Source organism: Thalia democratica, chromosome 5 (assembly GCF_965202585.1).
Source record: "Thalia democratica chromosome 5, ktThaDemo2.hap1.1, whole genome shotgun sequence".
In the NCBI taxonomy this organism is placed as follows: domain Eukaryota; kingdom Metazoa; phylum Chordata; class Thaliacea; order Salpida; family Salpidae; genus Thalia; species Thalia democratica.
Genome location: NC_139169.1, coordinates 2,243,125 through 2,264,560, shown reverse-complemented (window position 1 = coordinate 2,264,560; position 21,436 = coordinate 2,243,125).

Sequence of the window (21,436 nt, the reverse complement as noted above, 5' to 3'; positions counted from 1 at the left end):
ATATTTAATTTACACTAATATTATTACTTAAATAAGCTCTTTACATTTCACTAAATTATGCAATAGTATTTATTAAAAACTAATAGCTTAAGTTACTTTTTAAAATAAAATTCTTTAAAAATAAATTTAATTTTTCTATAAATTTTCTAAAAAATATTTTCAGATAATTATTTCAATGCACATAAATTAAAATTATCTAAATTAAAAAAATAATTTTTATGCTGTTATACTTCTTTTTAAGCCTTAGTGGTTTAATGCATGTACTAAGACTAATATTCTAACTTTTGGAAATAAATTGTTAAAAATACCTAATAAATCAGTTAAAGAAACTTACATCAATTTTTGTTGCATTGGGTTCATGACTGTGGTCATTAATAGATTTCACAATGCAGTCTCCTCTAATGTTTACCTAAAAACTGGAAAATTACTTAATATAGATGCTTTAACCGTTGTAATGAAATATCTTATAAAACATTTATAAAATAAAAGTAAAAATATTTGATGAATATGATGAACTTTACAAGTCTATTTTTTTTCGATTCTGGTTATAACAGGGTTGCCATTCGTTTTTTTTAAATTTTTTTACAGGTTTTCCAAATTTCTTCCAGGTTTTTAAAAGTACACATTTTTGGGTCTATTTTTAGTTTAAAGTTAAGTTTAAGGTAAGACACTGTGTTGAATATTATAAAACATTGAAAATATACATTAAAGCTGCTTAAAGTATGTTTCTTATTAAAAAAAAATTATGATGACTAAAATTTTTTGATAAATAAAACTTTTTCTTTATATGATAGATTTTTGAGTCATATCAAAATTGTTTAGTTCCAAGGTTTTTATAAAGATTTTTGTTCAAAATTCCAGGTTTTTTCATGTTTTTTTTGCAAAATTTCTTTAACTCCAGATTTTTCCAGGTTTTTTTTTGCCTCAATTGTCCAACTTCAGGTTTCCAGGTAAAGTGGCAACCCATCTGTAGAAAATCAATACATTAAAACTAAAAAACTATTAAACATTACCTTGTTTATGATCTAGAACAAAAAGGAAATAAAAAAACAGTAAATAAATCTCAATTTAAAAAAAAAGGTAATCTAGCCTGAATTGTCCTGAGATTTAAATAAGTTTTTAACTGTCCTTAACATTTTGAAGTTTTCTGAGTATGTTGCAGTTCTGGTATTTTAACTTAAACTTTAACAGAGGTGAAAATTAATTGTTATTTATAATGTTTAATAACTGTATAATATTCTTGAAAAAATAATTAATTTAATTTATCTAAAGATATATATACATATAAATTCTTCTTAAGTAGTATTTTAAAATAATTGTATTTATTTTTAACTTAAATGGTCATAAAAACATTTTTAAATGGTATAATAGTTTTATTACCTAATTATTTTATGTATTTTTTAGATTTATGCTACAGTATGAACAAATATTGAATTTAGAAACTAAGTGTTAAGTCCAAATAAATAAAAAACCTTTAGTAGTCATTAAGACTGATCATTTTAAATTTATATTCCTGTTTTTCTGTTAAAAATAATTTTCTTAACTAGATTACATTCTAGTATTTACTTCCTATCAGGTTTGCCACTGAGTTTCAAGAAATAATTTTATAGGTTTTCTGAAAAACCTCCAGGTTTTAAGATTTTATAACAAACTAAAAAACATACTTATTTACCTATTTTCAGATCAAAACTAAATAATAGATATATTTAATCAGTTATTAATTCTAAAATTTGATTGTTAATAAAAAACTTAAGTAAATATTTAAGGTCTTTTTTAAATTTTAATTTATAAAGATTTTAAAATCATATAAAATAAAAGATAAAATTAGTAAAAACGCAAAAAATATTTTCTACAGTTATCATTATAGAAATGTGAAAAAGTATTTAATAATATAAAGAAGTTATAAGAGTAATTTTTATATTTTTTTTTATTATCAACCACTTTTCTAACTGTTTAAGGTAGTACATAATTTGTTAAAACATAATTATATTAGTCATTGTAAATTTTATTTCATTAAATATGTAAATTTCAAATAGGCATTCTATGTGTAGCTAAGAGTCAGTTTAAATAAAACTCTGAATAAAGGTTATTTATTAGTGTGGCTAAAACTAAAACTAACACATTATTTTAATGTTACTAAAACTGCAGCCCTCAAAGATATTAAAACTTGAAATATGGCCCACGAGCACCAACTGCCTGCCGACCCCTATGTTTTTTCTTGTTGCTCGTTCTAGTTTTGTGCTTAAATTCATATTAAAAATTTACATTGGCAATTTCTTATTTTACTTATATGCACTAATTACACACAAATGCGCTCAGTTTTTGATGAAAATGGTATCATGTAAGTTACTAATAATAACTTATATCATAATTTGTCAATGTTAATGTTTGTCTTGTAGTATACATTAGTATTTAAAATGATTAGTAGACATTTCATTTTATTTAAAATAGTTAAGATTAATTGACTATTAAACCAAATTTAGTAAGACAGCAGTTGTTTCTTTTTTTAAATTTATTGTAAAAGCTCATAAAAAATGCAGTTAAGTACAATCATCTCGGCATATTGGACACAAAACATTTGACCTTGACCCTTGGTTAGGAGTTGAAAACATTATCTCCGTGCAAACTCTACAGCAGAAGTGATTGCACGGTAAACGACAAACTTCTTGGTTTGTTTCGTATTCAAATAAGCAAATTGGACATTTTTTCTCATCCTCATTGTCTTCGATAGATCCTTCAAATTTAAAAGACATCTGATTGATATTTTCAACTGATATTTCTTTTTTGTAATAGTCCTTGTTTCTTAATTTGATGTAATTTTGTAGGTCTGCATAGGTTGAGCATTTGGTGTTAAAGTCGCTTTTTTCAACTAATAAATTGTTCTCTAAAAACTGTTGAACATCTTGCATTCTTAAGACAGATTTTTTTTGTTTTAATCTTATAGTGCCAAGTATTTCATTTTTGTAAATTTCTGTACTTAACATTAATTTTCCTGTACTTCCTTTATATACTTCATTAAGTTTTAAAATATCTTCTAATTTTAAAAAATCATTACGACGTTCTATAATGTTAAATGATTTTTCGTAAACAACTGAACTATCTTCAAGCTGGACAATTATTTTGTGTATGTTGTAGAATTCTTTATGTGCTAAAAGAAAATTAAACAACTCCTTTTTTATAGCTGAGAATTTTCTCTTTTCTCTCATTTTCTTTATTTCATCATGTCTTGTTGCCTTTAACTTTTTTGCTATAATTAGCATAAAAAGCAAATATTTCTGAACTACTTTAATAAATTCTTTCCTAACAATGTTAACTTGTATATTTTCTTCAGTGGTAGACATCGTTTTTCTTATTGTTTATAATACATTATTATTGCTGTAAGATATGCGTATTAGTTAGAAACACAATTTAAACTATCTACATAAAACACATTTAATAAAGTATAACATATTTTTTAAATTTTTCCAGGTTTTCCAAGTTTCTTCCAGGTTTTTAAAAGTACACATTTTTGGGTCCATTTATTGTTTAGAGTTAAGTTAAAGGTAAGAAACTGTGTTGATTAGTATAAAAACATTGTAAAGATACTGTAAAGCTACTTAAAAAAAATTTGATAATGACAATGATAGATTATTTTAGTCAAATCGAAATATTACTACTAAACATGTGAAAATTGCAAAAATTCAAAGTTTTTCCAGGTAAAGTGTCATACCTGCTTTATTTTGCAAAACACAGTCTAACAATCCTGAGTCAGCCTGAGTTATTTTTTTTCCAACAAAAAACTAGAATTTAGTTCAAAATTAAAGTTTTTATAAACGTTGCCAGGAAATTATAAGGTTTTTGTATAAAAATAAATTAATTGAAAAAAAATCTGCGCAAAATTTTCTTTTTCATCATCAAACATACAGAAAGTATAGTATAGTGATACTATTGAGTTCTACATGCCCTTCCTTTTAATTATTTTATTTTGTTAAGGATCAGGGTTGCCACTCGTTTTATCCTATTTTTTTCCGGGTTTTCAAAATTTATTTCAAGAATTTTAAAAGTACGCATTTTTGGGTCTATTTTCAGTATTAAGTTAAGTTTCAGGTAAGGTAATTGTGTTAAATAGTTATAAAACATTAAAAGATACTGTAAAGCTACTTTAAAAATTTATTGTTAATAAAAACTTTTTGATGATAGCAAATCTTTTTATTTATGTGATACATTTTGAAGTCAAATCTAAATTATACTACTTAAATATTAGTTTTTCTTGCTTTTTCTCAAAATTTTTCAAACTCCAGGTTTCTAGCTAAAATGGCAATCCTGTAAGAATGAGAGAAGATAAGGAAATTATTGGATAAAAAAACAAACAAATAATGTAATACTAAAGATTTACGAAAAAAAAAGACTTAATAGTATAGTCTTAATTATAGAAAAATTTCCATATAGGCCAGATATTTTTTAACTTGTTTGAATACTTTAAATAGCTCAAACTTAATAGCAACTTAGTGAGCAGTAAACTTTGAAACACTTGAAAACTTATTAGTTACTTAAATCCGACTAAAAAGATTTAAAACATTCAAATATGATAACAATAATAATTTTATATTTCAACAATGTTAGAAAATCATTAAATATTTTTTTTCATATAACTATATCAGGAGGTACTTTAAACTTATATAATAAATAAAAGCTAAATAAAATATTAAGTTCAATACAGTTGAGTGGGTTTTTGTGACTCTACATATTCAAAATTCAAAAAATAGGAAATGCAAGTAAATGCAGCACTTCAATACACTACCATTCATACCTTAAAACATTGAACCTACCAACTCTACTAATATAACATCTAGATGACTTAAAAGTCACAATGTCTACCAAAAATTTATAAATTCAAGTAAATTAGCCTGAATTTTGCAAAGATAAGTTAAATAATCCAGAGTTTGCCTGAGTTTTTTTTACAACTTAGAACCAAAAATAAAACTGAAGTTTAAAATTGAGGTTATTATAAATGTCGCCAGGTAATTAGAAGGTTTTCATATTTTGATAAAATGTCATAAATAAAATTCTAAACAAATTGACTGTAAACAAAATTTAAATTCTTAACAATTTTTTTTTAATCATCAAAAATACAAAAAGTATAGTATAGTCTTACAATTGTGTTCTACATGCCTCTACCTATTAATTATTTTATTTTGCTAAGGATCAGGGTTGCCACTTGTTTTTTTCAAATCTTTTCCAGGTTTTCTAATTTTCCTTAAAGGTTTTTAAAAGCTCATACTTTTGGGTCTATTTTCAGTTTAAAATTAAGTTCAAGGTAATAAACTCTGTTAGATAGTATAAAGACATTAAAAAGATACTATAAAGCTACTTTAAATATGTTTTTTAATTAAAAAGATTTGATGATAGCAAATCTTTCTATTTATATGATAGAATTTCGAGTCAAATCAAAATTTTACTATTGAACACATAAAAATTGTTCAAAATTCCAGGTTTTTCAAGGTCTTTTCTAGTGATTTTAGTAAAAAATTTTAGATTTTTTTAAAATTTCTTAAGTCTAGGTTTTTCCTGGTTTTTTTGCCTATATTGTCAAATTCCTAGTTTTCACGTAAAGTGGCAACCCTTTAAGTATAAAATAGGATTAGGACTTAAGTTGATAAAAAATCAAACATTTACTTTAATACCAAATATCAAGAAAAAAAAAACTAATAAATTAGTCAAAGTTATAGAAAAATTTCCCAATAGGCCAGAGCCTTACAAAATCAGGCTAAAATTGTTCAAATAAATATACACGTTTTATTTCGTAAGTTTATTATTCACTTAAGAACTAAAACTCAGAATTCATACACTATCTAAATATTCAGTAAAGTTTTTAATTCTACAATAAAAAAACTATGTGTAGAACTAAATTATAGTAAGGATATGAAATAAATTGCTTTACAAAACACTATCAGAACATGTGCTTAATATATAATGTATAATTTAAAATAAACAGCTGTGAGCTCTCACTATCTTAATGCCTATAATTGTACAAATAAAATTTTTTGCTAACTTTATTAAAACTAAACCTATATAATGACTTTTGAAAGTTAAGTTAAAACTGCAAACTAACAATTTACAAGTATTTTAAATAACAATACTGCTCAGAACTAATAATTGCATCTAAAATTTTTTATGAAACAAAATGGACTTTTACCAAATATACATAACAAAATGGTATAAATAACAAAAAACTAGTATGATATCAGGGCAACACAATTAACAAGTTTTTATAGTTTGAAAATTTTTCATGATATTAAATGTTATAATAAAAACAGAAACAAATTGTCTTTTAAAATTAAATAAACCACTTTATTACATAAAACAAAAAAATTAATAGTAGAATAATTCTAAAATGTAGTACAAATTTGAATGAAGTGTTTGTTGAGGCATATGTTTTGTAGTTGACTTCTAAATGTGTTTTGTCATTATTATAGAAATGTAACTAAGTTTGTAGCTAAATAACATGCGATATTTTGCAATTTTGGGCGATAATAGTTAACTAAACTTGACTACGATATCACTAACATGTAATAAAATTCCTTTTTCATCTTACCATCTAACTAAAAACTAATTGCTTTTTGTTATTAAAGGTAATTATTACTACTGAAACATTGTTAGTATTAACTTTTTTTTTAGTTTATCTTTACTGCAGTTCCTAACTTTTTTAATAAATTTATAGTTAAACTTAAAACTAGACAATATATTGACTTATTATAAATAAATATTTAACTAAAAAGAAGTTAAAATTCCAAGTTTAAGTAGTTGAAATGTCACTGTATTAGTGTGAATGAATTGATTTTTTAAACATTAAGAAAAGCTTTAACTGAACTAGATATGAATTAAGAAATCAGAGTTTTAACAAATAATATTTCTAAAGTACTTATTTCTATGTTTAAACAGCTTAAAAAAAACAATGGATAAGTTTATAATAAATTTATTAACATTTAGAATAAACATTTTTTTAAATATCAGATTTAAAAAAGAAAATTTTTATTTAATAAAATATTTTAATAAAATGCTACTACTAGTAAATCTTAAAATAATAAGTTTGAAGTTAGTGTACTAGCTGACTTAAATAAGTTGTAATATACTTCATGAAATTGAAAAAAATTGGAGCTTAAATGGTGTATAAATACTGTAATAAGCCCACTGTAAAATTCATAATTGTTTAATTCTACAAGATAACCCCAAATAAAACAAGAACTAATAGTTGTTGATAAATAATCTTCTACTTATTTTAGTTTTATTATTTTAACCAAGACTACAAGTAAATAATAACTAGTTCTAGTTATAGAGTTTAAAAGAGTATTTATTTGTTGCTTATAAAATCTATTTATATCATATATTAAATGTACAAAACATATCAACTAGTATATTATTAGATATTTAAAATTTCAACAATAAATTATTTATCTAATTTGTTCTTTGAGTTGAAGTCTAGCTACACTGTATCAAAAAGTGAAATAGTATGTTGTACCATCTAATTAGCAAGTTTTGGTATAAATTGTTTGCACAGAAGTTTTTCTAAATTTTCAGATTTAATCAATACCAGGGTAAAAGTTTTAATCACATTTAAAATAAGTTTTGAATTAAAATATGATATATTCCTTAAACATTTTTTATATAAATTTCATAAATAACATAAATTAAATAATTTTTCATTTAATTAGTGATTTACCGGACCCGGATCCGGAATTTTTTTTCAAATTAGGATCCGGCCAGATCCGGACACGGATAGTAAGTTATATTATTCATATATCATAAAAATTAGTCCAGCACTAACAAAAAAAAAAGTAAAATCTAAAGAAATCTAGAGAAATTCATGATTTTTTAAATTTAATTTAGAGAAATTTAGGGTTTTTTTTTTAAAAATTGCAAAAGTCTAGGGTTATCTAGAGAAATCTAGGCATATGGGAACCCTGTAAAGTGAGTATAATTAGCCTGAGTCAGAATGAGGTTTTAAAAAACTGAAAAAAAACTTGGGTGGCTTTGAATTTAGCCAACAGATCCTTCGCTTTACTGAGCACAAAAGATAGCTTTTTTTAAGAGAGTGTTAAACATTTAAAAAAGCTTACTTTTATCTAATATAAAAGTTCATTATTGTAAATAGTTAAATTGTGATGAAACCAATGCGAGTTGGATAAATTAAATTTAAATATCAGTTTCAAACGGGCATATTTTCAAGTGTTTTTTACTGTATTCTTACACTACACTTTATCTAACTTTTACTATTTGTACAAATTAGTTATGTTGTTTTTTAGGTTAAATTGTTTAAACAAATTTTATTTTATTTAAAAAATACATGTAAAATCAACCTTACCTATTCAAAAATTACTTTATATATATTAAATATCAAGATAAAATAAATGTTGTTTGATAAAACTCATAATAGTGACTTAAAAACTAAGATATTTATCGTTTTTAATCTGTCAAAATTCAGTAAATACTTACTTAATAAAAATCAATAAAGATGTCATGGTACATCTTGCTTTCTTTTCGCAGAGTATGCCAGTAAACAAACGAGCACGTTGTACATATTACAAAGAATTAGTAGGGCTAGTGCTTAGTATTAAACATTTCCACAAACGAATCTACGGGCGGCAGCTTATAATAAGATCTGACAACCTAGCCCTGTGTAATGCATTGAGGAAAGAGTTAACGGACCAAACCCCCTACGTACAACGTTATCTCCAAAGAGTACAAGAATACAACCCGACCGTAATTCATGTTAAAGGAACAGATAACGTGGTAGCAGACGCTCTTAGCAGACCACCACGAGCGGCAACAATGTTCATGGGTAGGTACGAAACGGACCCGGACTATGAGGAAATGTGGTACTCCGACTCTGAGGACGAAGTCTTAGAAGACGAGTCCATGGAAACAGAAGAGGAGATAATCACACCAGAACGGATCGACAGAAACTCTGTTGCTCACTTGCAACAAAGTGAACCTGACTTGATCGAAACAGCTCAAACACTGAAAAAAGTAGTTGAGTTTACCAATCCCGAGAACGTGGCCGGGAACAAAAGGGCGATTTTGCCTGAAAACCTGAGACTACAGGCATTTACTGCGGCCAATCAAGTTCTACATCTGGGAATAGAGAAGTCAATTGATGCGGTAGCCAAAGACTTCTGGTGGCCAGCCCTGAGGGCAGATGTAACCCGTTGGGTCAAAACCTGTCTTCAGTGTCAGGCAATTAAAGTAATCCGCCATAATAGGCCAAAAATCGGGTTCTTTCCCGAAACTACCACCAGGCTCAGCTTTGTTCATATGGACAATCTCATAGGACCCATAAACGTAGTCTCCAACAGTTGTCGTTATGTCCTGACAATAAAGGACCACGGAACGGGATTCCTCGTGACGACTCATAATCCTGATAAGAAAGCTACGACAGTGAAGAACTCATTTATACAAAGTTGGTGTAGCTACTTCGTGACACCTCAGGTGGTTGTGAGTGACAATGGAAAAGAATTTGCAAATCAGTTGTTGTCTGATGCCTTCATCCAACTCTGAGTGGACCACCGGTTTGTTCCACCTTACAGCCCTGAAAGCAATGGCTTCATTGAACGCCAGCATAGAACAATAAACCAAGCGTTGCGTGCCAAAAAAACAACTGGGCACTGAGACTGCCCATGATTAAGGCCAATCAATAACACCTTCATTGAAGGTTCACCATACACTCCCTCTCTATACGCTCTAGGAATGTGTGTGAACCTAATTTGCCAGATTTTTGTTAACAACAATGTTGAAGATGGAAAGTTTGAGTACAATCATTCGGATACAAATTTAACCTCAACATCATGTCTAACATCAGTCGTAAACACCAACGACACAAAGAAAGAAATGAATGTTATGAACTCTCTCTATTCCAATGTGAAAAAGTTTGGGTAAAGCGTGCCAACAAATAGAAACTATCCACGATATATCATGGGTCATACAAGGTGCTTCATGCCTCTGAACATTCAATGTTTATTCAAAATAACGGAGGGGTAGTAAAAGTGTCAATTAGAAATGTTATAGCATGTTACCCAAGAGAGTAATCGGAAGAGAGTAAGAGTGATGTAATTCCCGAAAACAGGTATGATTTAAGGGAAAGGAATAAAGTGATTAACTGGGATAAAGTAATTAACTACAAGGAAGGAAGCAGTAGCGACGAAAACTAGGGGAGTTATGTTTACAAAACTAGTTGACAATTGGGGAACCGTTGGTTCTGGTTGGCTAACAACAGTTGATTTTCACTAATGATTTTTTACAACACCAAGAGGCCGCTTGCGTCTTTTATATTACAGTTAAATGACTTAACTTTTACAGTTTTTTAACTTTGAAACTAATGGTGTTTTCGATTTGATATTTATGTAAAAAACCATTGAAAATTACTCTTTGATTGACATTTTTTTTGTAACTATCTTAGCTAACGATAGGTAATGTGTGAAGTTTTATACAAAAATCTATTTTTTTTATATTGCATTGAGTTTTGATTGTTTCCTGTTTAATTAAGTTAAGTTTTTTTACAAACACAAAAAAATCTTTTAAGAAAACCTGCTATTTTACAGTTTGATGGTTTCAATTGTTTTTAAATCTTTACAGTTCTAAATTTAAAAAGTATGTTTCTGGGAATTTTTAAGTTTAAACTTCTCTAATGTTTTTTGTATATAACGACACGTAATGGTGAACTTTGTGGACCATACTAAATGCTCATTATTCATCCGAATTTGCACTGGAAAAGCTTGCCAAAGTTTAATACATAAGATTTACTTCAATGTAAAAAATATTCTTAAACACCATAAAAATATTAAAAAGATTATGCAATGCTACTTTAAAAACAATTTTAAACGATGCAAAATAAAATCTTTGTATATGGCAGTTTTTTGTACTTAATAAAAATTTCAACAAAAATGCTCAAAATTTCAGGGTTTTCGAGCATCCAGGCTTTTTAGGTAACCCTGTTTTAGTTATGCATGAAATAGTTTTATAAATTTTGAGGTCATTAGCTTTAATCTTATTTAATACTTATATGTTTGTATACTTTTATACATATCTTAAATTGTATAGGTTAACTAACATTACAACACTAAAAATCATACAGATTTTATGCTGTATCTTTTAAAAATATTTTTTATTGTTTTTTTTTAATAAAAATGTGTACCTTCTCCTGCAGTAAGGTGTACAAATAAATAGCTATATACTACATTTGATTTATTTTGAAATTTGTAAGTTTAATTATTTAGAAGATGATGCTTATATACTTTTTGGAACTAAACTTTATTACCTCTTATATTTGATATTTTACAGAGTTTAAATTTACTGATTTTAGAAATCTTTTGAGAAGAAACTATGTAGTAGATACATTTTTATGTGTATTTATATTGTATTTAACAAGTTTATAGATGTTGTCTAAACTTGACAGACTGATATGAATATGCCGTATATTTATTTCTCCAAGATCATGACTGAAAACAAATTTTTGCGACACATACTTTACTTTCAAATATAACAAAAACCTTCTGTTTTAAAATTATAAGAATTTAAAAATCAAACACAGAATACTTTAAGACTGTTCATGATAAAATAGAAATAAGCATTTTATTATCTATATTTTATATCTATCTATACACAACTAACTGAAGTGAAAAATTTGTTGATATAAGATAATTGTGTATTTCTATTACCTATATAATTAATTAAAAAAAGAAATCCTGAAAAAGAGTATGAAAAGTTACAGGAACTTGCAAGTAGCCTTACTTCAAAATTATTTCAAAACATTAATTGTTATCAAGTTAACACCATGAGGTTAAGGTCTGAAAAACCCAAGTAGCCTAATATATCCTATGTATTTAATTAAAATTTTACAAACTTTTTAACTAAATAAAAGACAAATCTAAAATAACCACTAAATAGTTAAATAATTGACTGACCCTATACTAAATACTTAATTAAATTAAAAATTTTATACCTCTTAAACCAAAAGAATCCATAGGTGTTATACTATTTAGTAGCCATTAACTAGATAAAAGAAGGCCATTAAGCTTTTGCATAGGTGCCATTAAGTGGCACAATTTTTGACAATTTTACAGATATTAAAATTATTTTGATAATGTTGTAAATAATATATTTTGTGTAGTTCATAACGATTGACATTGTTGCCAAATTTTAAGAAATTTCTTTCAGATTTCTAAAGTACAACTCTGTGGATCTATTTTTAGTATAATAATAATTTTTACGTAGAAAAATGTTTTAAGTAGTAAAACTAAACTAAGGAGATACTTTGAAGGTACTTTAAATGAGTTTTTAAATAAAATATAAAAAAAGATTGATATCAAAGAATTTTATCTAAATAAGAGATTATTTATGTAAAGTCTAAATTAAATAGTTTAGTTAATTTTTTTTTCATTGTAAAGTTGTTATGTTATTATGTTGATGTTTTTTTTAAATATGTCAATAGCGGTTTCTACTATATATTTTACTAAAGTAGGCTAAGTAAACATTAAGTTTTATTTAAAAAATAATATCTTCAAAATGATAATAAAATAAGTATATTGCTTTATTTTTGTGCTTTTAATCTGTGCGTTTTTGTAAATTAAAGTTTAAACAGTAGATAATAATAGTTAAGTTCAAAACATATAAAACTAAGCTTAATTATATAAAAGTGTTCCTCAAAAGTTGATTAGGTTTAATATAAGTTTCGAGAAGATTCTGAATCAGATTAATTATAAACTTCATTAAAACTTGGCAATACTTAAAATTAATAGCTTGATAATACTTGTTAAAGCTTTTTTTTTTAAACTATAACACTTTAAAAAAATTATATATACTATGACTTCCTGTTTGGTTTTATATATTGAAAATAATTTTCATTGTTACAAAAGTTAAAATCTGCCAACTATAGGGGCAGCAATTTATTTATTTTTAGTAAAGCTGTTCTAGAATTCGAACAAAATGACTACTTTATTTTTATTAACACTAAAGATCTAAATTATAGATAAAACGTTTTAGTGAAGGTAGAATTTAATTATAACGACTAGTACCAATAATATAAGTGTACGGGAAGCCGATCATTTCTAACCCGATAATTTCTAACCCAATAACTTCTAACCCGATCACTTCTAACCCGATCATTTCTAACCCGATCACTTTTAACACGATCATTTCTAACACGATTATTTCTAACCCGATCACTTCTAATCCAATCATTTCTGACAAGATCACTTCAAACTCGATCACTTATAACCCAGTTTAGCCCGATAATTTCTAACCTGATCATTTCAAACCCGATCACTTCTAACTGATCAATTCTAGCCCGATCGTTTCTAACCTATTTTACTTGTTTATTTACCTTATTTTTTTAAGGATTTTATGCAAAAACAAACAAATCTTAATAAATTAATTGAAATAATTTAAAAAAAAAAAACTCATTTTCTTTAAAACATAATGATTTAATGTGTTAAGAAAAAAACAAATTTTGTATAATTTTTATTTTAGTTTTAACTTAATATAATATTAATTTACGTTTTTTACTTAATTTTTGAGTTGTATAGACTAATCTAATAGCTTAAATTTATATTTCATATACAATGATCGCTAAATAATCTAAAGTTTTTGTGTTTTTTTTTGGAAATCTGTAAAATAATAACTTTTAAAAGGTATCAAAATAAATATTAAAGAAGTTTTTAGTATTTGTCGTGTAAAATTACTTTGCAATTTTAAATTTCTAAAGCATTTAAATTTTCATTAAAACTGTAAATTTATTTTGCTCTATACAACTTATATACAACATATTTTAAACGAAATATGAATAAATCAAAATAATAAGTTTTCGACACTTAACTTTTATATTTAGTTTATTATATAACATTTCTTATTTAATCTTTAGATATAATTTACCATTGACCAAAAGAAAGAAAATCCAACTTAAGTTCTAGTAAATGACAGGGTCTATTTATTAAAAAAACAAACGTTTACCTCTACTTTTTCTTTGTATTAACAGTATACACTTTCGTTTTAAGAACTTAGAATTTAATGATGATAATTTTTAATGAAATTACTAAACTAATTACAATTACTAAATTTTATTAAATGTATTATTTAAAGTTTGATATATACTCATACTAATACTCTTAAAAAATTATATTTCGTATAAATTTGTCCTAAATTTTAATGCAACTTTCCAATCTAGTCTCCATACTTGAAATTTATACTAACTATATAGAATCTCTTAAAGAAAAAGTAAAGAATAATCTTTATCCGCTGCAATGCTCATTATATTTCTTACATTGACGACTATCAAAACTTAATATTTAATCTTTAAAATACAGATGACTTATATTTTTCCTAATGCTATTAAAACTAAAAACTACAGTCAGTTTATAATCAATTTTTGAACCGTATTGAAATAACTAATTACCACGAAAATAAATCGAAAAATGCATGCAGTCATAAGTATTTTTCAGTTTAAATGTGGAGTTAGCTTTTAAACAAAACTAATCTTTGCATAAAGTTGAACAAATTTGATTAAAGCTTACTTGATTAAGATAAGATACTATATATTAGAAACTATCAGTAATTTAACAAATTTCAAACTTATGAACTATTGATTTAGTATGTAGGATTTAGTTCATTCTGTAGTTTGATTTTATTAGAATTGCCTTTCCTATGTAAATAATAAACCATTTTCTAATGATTCCGATAAATATTTATTTGATCTGTATTATTAATGTGCTTTGGACTTAAGGTTTTAAACTTAGTAGTAAATCAGTGCATTTAAACTTTTGATTATTTTCAGCTGTATGTACTTTAATTCTAATAATGTTTACTTTAATTTTTCGATTATGCTTTGGCAAAGCTACAAAAAAAAAAACAATTAAATAACAAATTTGCACAATTGTGCAGAACCTAACTCTAACAGTTAGGATGTGTATATCTGGTAGATGTATAAACAAGAAGAAATTAAATTCATTATTTTTTGTAGTTTGTTTGAATTCTGACATTGTAGTATGTTCTAAATGAATTTTATAAAAGTAATCCTGAACCTTATTTCAATGAAGAAGTGCGTGATTAAGACTATTTTGCTGATTGCTGAACTAAAATCGTTGACAAAATTAACTAAATTGTCTCAATATGCATTGATGAATTTTGCAGAGAAAGTTGTTTGTTGAAAAAAAATGGAATTTAATTCTAAAATAAAAGATTGTGCAGCTGTGTTTTGTTAAATTAATACTTATTGATCGTTGAAAAAGTTAATAATTAAGTTGCTTATTATAAAATTAAAACCAATTTTGTTACAAACTTTCTCATTCGAATCATAAATATGTTAATAAACTTATACTGAGTGTTGATATTTTTTTGCTTTTAATCTATAAAAATTAGATAAAACTGTGGTTTTTTATTTTTAAGATATATAAGTTTTTATCTCTTCGTTATGTGCTATTTAGTTTAAGCGGCCCAGATTTTTATGTGTGAGTCTAGCATATGAAAAAAAAACTTCCAATAACAATAAAGATGAAAAATTAAACTTCATTAAATTTATCTAAACATTAAGTTTTACTTAAAAAAAATAAACGAAATTTCGATAAAAAAAGCAACTTTGTTGAGATTATTTTGTTTTAAAACAAATCCTTTCTTTAATACTATAATACATAAACATATTAATACAGATCGGATTAATAATAGTCGGGTTGGAAACGATCGAGTTAGAAATGATCGGGTTAGTAATGATCGGGTTAGATATGGTTGGGTTAAAAATGATAGGGTTAAATCGGGTTAGTTGTGATCGGGTTAGAAGTTATCGGGTTAGAAATGATCGGGTTAGAAGTAATAGGGTTAAAAATGATCTGGTTAGAAGTGACTGGGTTAGAAGTGATCGGGTTAGAAGTGACTGGGTTAGAAGTGATCGGGTTAGAAATGATCGGGTTAGAAGTTATCGAGTTAGAAGTGATCGGGTTAGAAGTTATCGGGTTAGAAATGATCGGGTTAGAAATGATCGGGTTAGAAGTTATCGGGTAAGAAGTTATCGGGTTAGAAATGATCGGGTTAGAAGTGATCAGGTTAGAAATGATTGGGTTAGAAGTGAATGGGTTAGAATTGATCGGGTTAGAAGTGATCGGGTTAGAAGTGATCGGGTTAGAAGTTATCGGGTTAGAAGTTATCGGGTTAGAAATGATCGGGTTAGAAGTGATCGGTTTAGAAGTTATCGGGTTAGAAATGATCGGGTTAAGAGTGATCGGGTTAGAAATGATCGGGTTAGAAGTGAATGGGTTAGAATTGATCGGGTTAGAAGTGATCGGGTTAGAAGTTATCGGGTTAGAAGTGATCGGGTTAGAAGTTATCGGGTTAGAAGTGATCGAGTTAGAAGTGATCGGGTTAGAAATGATTCGGTTAGAAGTCATCGGGTTAGAAATGATCGGGTTAGAAATGATCGGGTTAGAAGTGATCGGGTTAGAAATGATCGGGTTAGAAATGATAGTAAACCAAGTGTACCATAATGCATACCTACAACGTTTTAGTGACTTTTTATATCCAGCTAAAAATGTAGATAAAAGTTAACCTTTCATTTTTATTAAAAATAACCAAACATTTACTTATTTTCAAATAAGCAAAGTACGGATTAAATATATGTAAAACAAAATAATTTTTTGAATATAAAAAATGCTGAAAGATACAAGCAAAACAGACAAAATATGTAACTGTAGGACTGAACCTAGTTGCTAATTAAATAGTGAATGCCTTCTAAAGGGTCATTAAAACGTAAAAATTAAAGTCTAGGAATATGTTGGATCAACCGGAGCCGGAAGGTGAAGTTTTCCAAATATTCAAAATTAATATTTTGCAATGAACACCTATTTGCAATAAACGCGTTTTGGTGAAAATTTAATGGCACTTATAATCTGTATTAATTTTGCACAAACACATATAAAACGATTTTTCGTGTTTTATGGATCTAACATTTTTCTATTAAAACTCAACTAAAAATTAATCTATTTGTTTTACCTATTAAGTTAAAATTATTCTTTATTTGTTTTTTCTTTACAAAATAAACATGTTTCCAAAACGTTTAAGGTAGCTGACAATTTTTATTTAATTTACAAAACAAATGTCTTAGACGATTTTTTTTTCTTTATAAGTATAACATTTTATATTTGTATAAGACAATTTATATTTGTATATTTGACCTAAAACTTCAACTTTATTTACTTGATATCTCTGTAAAAATAAAAACGTATTGCTAAGAGTTTAATGTTTCATATGATTCTTGTTTAAATTAAACAAAAATCATCTTAAAAAATTCGTCTTCATAAACAAATATAATATTTAGTTAAAATTAAACAAAAACATCGAAAAAACATTTTTATTTATGAACAAAATGTCTAACTATTTTTTAACTTGTTTATTTTATATAAAATAAAAATATATAATTATAGACAGTCATGCAGATTTTTTTTTATGATACGACCAAATCGTAAAAGAATTTTTTACTTAACTCTGCTATTTAAAAAGTTGCCCTATGTTATTCTATTTTAGAAAAAGTAAAAAAAAAAGAATGAAGTTTAGCATTACTTAATGAAAAATTTCGATTATTTAGGTCTCCAATTTCCCAGATTTTAATTTGAAAAACGTCCGGATAATGCACATGACTGTTAATGTATAGTTTAAAACATTTTCAATGTAAATTCTTGTCTTGTAGTATACAATGCTGTATAGAATTATTAGTAGACATTACACTTTATTTAAACAGTTAAGATTATTGGAATGAAAAAAGTTGAGTTAATGATCGTGTATTTCACTTTATAATCATACTTATATTATTTTGTTGCTATTTTTATTAAAAGTTTCTTCGTAAATATCTATACTAAATAAGTTTTTTTGCGTTTATATTAAAATGTTATAAAGCGATTTTAGAAATAATTTATGTATTTTTGAAAACTTAAGTATTTTTAAAGTATAAGTTTAAAGAATAGTATTCATTAATTTTTTTTAAACAAATTGTTTGTTCAATCATAATTTTAACTAAGTTTTTAAAAATAATACCAGCAATTAAGCAATTTTACATTAAGGTTAAAATATAAAATTGTGCTGAAGAAAACTCATATATGTAAAACATAGACTTTATTTAGTAAGAAAAGCAATAAAGCTTTTTTTTTTCGTGAAATTAAAAAAACTAAATGTATAATAGTTTATTAATACAACAACTAACTTCTTTTTAAAGTTTATTATCAAGGTCTAAATAACACAATTATGTACAATCATCCCGGCATATTGGACACAAAGTATTTGACTGCAATCCTTGGTTAGGAGTTGAAAACATTTTCTCCGTGCAAACTCTACAGCAGAAGTGATTGCACGGTAAACGACAAACTTCTTCATTTGTTTCGTATTCATTAAAGCAAACCGTATATGATTTCTTATCTTCATAGTCTTCGATAGATCCTTGAAATCTAAAAGACATCTGATTTATATTTTTATAGATACTTCTTAAAAAGATTGCAATAGTCTTTAATTCTTTGTACCATGTAATCTCGTAAGTCTGCATAGTTTGAGCATTTTGTGTTAAAGTCGCTTTTTTCAAATAATAAATGATTTTCAAAAAACTGGTGAATGTCTTGCATTGTTAAGACAGATTTTCCTTGTTTAAATTTTATAGTGTTAAGTATTTCTTTTTGGTAAGAATTTATACGTGTCCACAATCCTCTTCCTTCACTTGCATCAATTATTTCATTAATTTGTATATTTTCATCAAATTTTAGAAATTCCATGCCATGGTTTAAGATATTTAATGTTTTTTTATACAAAACTGAACTGTCTTCTAGCTCGACTGTTATTTCAATGATGCTGTAAAACTTTTTATCTGCGATAAGAAAATTCAACATTTCCTTTTTTATAGCTAAGAATTTTCTTTTTTTCCTCTGTTTTATTCTTTCATTGTACCTTTCTGCAAATAATTCTGCTGCTTTAGTTTGCAAAAAATGCAAATATTTATGAACTACCTTAGTAAATTCGTATTTTGCAATATCGACTAGTGTACTTGTTTGATCTTCAAAACTTGTTAACAATGATGGAATCTCGAAAGGTAAATTTTTTTCATTAGAAGACATTATTGTTATTATTGTTTACAATGTATTATTATGCTCTAAGATATGTTTTTCTCAGAAATAATTAATAAACAATCAATATAAAATAAAATAAAAATAGTAAATACTGTATAACATAGTTCCTTAATGATTTATATGTTAAGTTGTTACGCTTAACACTTTAGTTTTGGTCAATATAATTTGGAATTGATTTAGTGGTGTTTAAGTTTAATAAGTGTAATGGATGTTGAAAAATTTGGTTATCATAGTTCACGGATTTAATAAAGCAATTATTATTGATGTAAAAAACTTTATCTCAAGTTATGTAAAAAGGTTTTAACTTACAGAATCATACATTTTCAAAAACCTGTAGTATTTACTTAAACAAATTAGATGTGATTACAACTAACGAATATTCAGGTGAAAATTTATATTTAAAATTGTCATTTATATAGCGAAAAAGTCAGGGCAGAAAAACTAACCTGAGATTAAAATAATTAAAAAGATAAAAAGATTAATCTAAATCAATAAAACAACAATTAATCAAGATTTAATTATAATAATACCAGTATAATAATAACACTACACATAAAGCACAATTTGTAAAACCAAAAAGATTCAAGTTTCAATAACTTAGCCATAATGTCTCATGAGAAAAGAAAAGTTCCTTGATCAACCTGAGTTTTATTTACAATCTAAATCTAAAAATAAAAAATCACTTTTACAGTTAAAGTTTTAATAGTTTCTAGTTAGTAAACTCTATAACTAATGAAACTAAAAACTTAACCAAAAAAAAAAACATCAAAAACATTATTTATAATTTTTTTTATTGCAAATAATGACGAAGATTAATTAAAATTTTATCAGTTTTTAAAGTTTTTATTGCAACAATATGAATTTTTCTCGAACGTTTTTAGGATTTAATGTCAACAATTCAAACTTGTTATTAAAAATCATGATACTTAATGTAACTAAAAATTGAAACTTTTATTAGATTATAATACTTTAAAATAAAGGTTTGTCACATAAAAAATATTTTCAAAAGCTAAAATACATTTATGAATAATAATTACTGTGTAGTTATAGAGTTTTTACTATAGTTTATAATTTAATAATATATAAAACGACAAATTACATATAAAATATAATTGCTGAATCAAAGATCTATTTATTCTTTAACAAAAGCCTGTCAATTCAGAATAATCATAAGAATATAAGATTTTAAAAACTTAAAACAATTCGGAGTCAACCTGAATTTTACTAAAAGTAAAACTTATAAAATAATTTACAAAACAAGAGTGTAGACTTTTTTAAATTCAGACAACTAAAACTTCGAAAATTTAATTTCTTATATAAAATATAGGGGCCACAACATACCAAGTAATACATACATTTTAAACAAAGAAAACGCTTAAATAAGACCTACAAACTTATTTAATTTTTAAAAGTTTTGAATAAATTTTTAGATGTGGATAAAATAGGTTTTAGATTATAACCTTTGATGTTGGTGTAGTTAATTTGTTACAAAAACTAGTTGTAATTGAATACTTACATATCTTATTACTATTTTAATACTAGCTTTCGATATTTTACTCAAAACAGTTTAAAATATGTATCTATAACAAATAAAAGCACAAAATAATATTTAAAAAACTCTACTTCTAAAATTAAATATAATTTGAGTTCAAGTGAAAATATAATATTTTTTCAACAAATGTAAGATCTACAAAATGCTTAAAGAACTCTAGAACAAACAAATACTATTTAACTAATTTTTTTATACTCTAACTTAAAGTACACTAATGTATTTACAATCAGCATACACTATAAGTCTGATTTTCAGTCTCTATGTATTATACCAGTGGTTCCCAAGCTTTTTGATGCCTCTAGAGTCTCTTAATTTGATCTCGCACCCCTAACGCTATATGCTATAATTATTTATTAATAATTTTATTATTTAATCATTGATTTCATTAATTAAAAACTTGTATTTTAATTTTTATGTTAGTGTACTATATTAACAAAAATAAAATACTTGGAAATTTAAAAACATAACAAACTATATTCCTACAAGTTTTATCTATTAAAGAACTAGCTTTGATTTCAGCAGTGATTTGATCAAAAACATCCGAACTTAAATCTTCAATTCGACTTTAAGTAATATAATTAGATAGCGGCACTAACTCAATCTTTTTTGAAGCTTCTTTTTCCAGAACATCTTCTGTCATTTGTAACACACATGGCTTTATCAACTCTTCAACAATTGTATGAGGCTTATTGGATTTAGCTACGTTATACGCCACATAGTAAGAAGCCAATAAAAGAGGTTTGCCAGCAGATACAAAACTGAACTT